The sequence below is a fragment of the Protobothrops mucrosquamatus genome, unplaced genomic scaffold (genome assembly GCF_001527695.2).
Source record: "Protobothrops mucrosquamatus isolate PMUCROS unplaced genomic scaffold, P.Mucros_1.0 scaffold_128, whole genome shotgun sequence".
NCBI lineage: Eukaryota > Metazoa > Chordata > Lepidosauria > Squamata > Viperidae > Protobothrops > Protobothrops mucrosquamatus.
In genome coordinates this window covers 1,905,103-1,906,849 of record NW_015386204.1, presented here as the reverse complement: position 1 = coordinate 1,906,849, position 1,747 = coordinate 1,905,103, and the positions used below count along the sequence as shown (strand labels likewise).

General features: G+C 32.9%; 1 long non-coding RNA gene across 1 annotated transcript in view; it reads right to left on the bottom strand.

Moving 5' to 3' along the window:
• Positions 1–588: 588 nt before the first annotated feature.
• LOC107288996 overlaps positions 589–1,747 on the bottom strand; it is a 25,704-nt gene continuing 24,545 nt past the window's right edge. The window contains exon 3 of the long non-coding RNA XR_001548914.1: positions 589–1,105. This is a non-coding gene — a long non-coding RNA (uncharacterized LOC107288996). The remainder of the gene's footprint in view (positions 1,106–1,747) is intronic.

Here is a 1,747-nt window from a genome sequence, read left to right as displayed (position 1 = left end):
CTTTTCTACTCATTTATTTGTTGGTCCTAAGTATTCACGTGAGAAGCCAAGATGCCTAGTAAATAACAGTATTCTACAGAGTCTCCCATTTCAAAGAGAAACAACATGCACTTTAGCCTTATAGTGTCGTCCATAAACATGTCAAGTTTTTCTCATGTAGGTCAATAGTGACAATTATTAGAAGTGGCACATATAAACACCAAAAGCAAGCAGCATTAATACATCTATTCACTAAGGAATCTGCACCCTTTCAGTAAAAATATCCCTTCAAATAAAAGTCATGTCTAAATTATAAAAAAGTAAATATCAGATATTCCATCCTTCTTGATGGGCAAAATTCCTAACTGACTGTAGATTCAATGGAAAGTTATAAGGACAAAATAAGAATCAGCCTGGCATTTCTATTAACTGTTTTTTTAAGACAGAGCTTAAAAAATACAATCCCAAAATGCACTTATGTGAATTGCAGTTAGAAAGCATTAAAGTTGCTCATTTTGGCCTGTATCATTGGGGATTTAGAGCAATGGCTTTCACTGTATGAGCTCTGTCATCTACTGAAGAACTATATTACGGTGTGCATCTTTTACATGATGCACAAATCTATGTGCAACGTTTTAGAATGGAATATGCCGGCTTTTGCTTTCTTCCATTATGTTCATATCAAAATATAGCTAAAAATTAAATACCATTAGAAACCTTTTACTTCCTCCTAGGGAGCAATTTAGCTGTTCTTGGGGCAAACACAGAAGACTCCATAGTAGCATTTCTAGTGATATAGTCATAGTTTATTCTTTGCATATAATCCCAACTCCAGAGAACAGAGTAAATATCCTGCAGATAAAGTACCTCCTTTTAAAAAGTATGTTATGTGACACAAGTTAGATTGCTTTTAAACTGGAAAAGTTGTATCCTAGGACTTTTAGAGATATAGTTTAGATTAAAGATTGCTATTCGAATATAATAATGCAGAGTCTAGTAGGAAACAATGCAGCCATCAGGTTCCACAGGAAATATGGTTGACCTAGTAAACCATTATACCATCACTATTGTGGACATCGGCTATGACATTCTTATATTCTCCTAGGGAAGAGTGAGACTTCTCAATCTGGAAATATAATAAGACATCATCTTATTTAATGCAAGTATAGTAAACACCTGAACTTAAAGTTGTTATTAGACTCCACAATCATTAGTTAGAGATTGCTCAAAGGGTAGGAATTCCACTCTAAGTGCATCTGGATAGCATTAAGTCTCAGACACTTTTAGAGAATATGAGATTGTTATAAGTACTCAGAATCTCGAACAGGACATTGTTTTAAAGAATCTAGTTAGGCCTGGTTTCCATTTTCCATTAAATATTATTGATAATATTAGCTTTGCATATAGTTTTCAAAGAAAGTTGTGGACTTATTTAAGCCACCTTGGATTTAGTATATATTTTCACACTTTAGGTATATAATAATAATAATAATAATAATAATAATAATAATAATAATAATAATAATAATAATAATAATAATAATAATAATAATAATTTAATTTGTACCACGCCCTTCTCCTCACCGGACTCAGGGCGGCTAACAGCCTTATAAAACCACAATACAATAAATATCCATTAAAACCAAATTAAAAGAAAATATTTGAAGCGGCCAATCGTTAAAATTACCCTTAAAATACCCTTAAAAACCCCACTAAAATTCCCTAGGCCAGACCCGCTTGTTGAAAAAGCCATGTCTTTAGGGCGCGG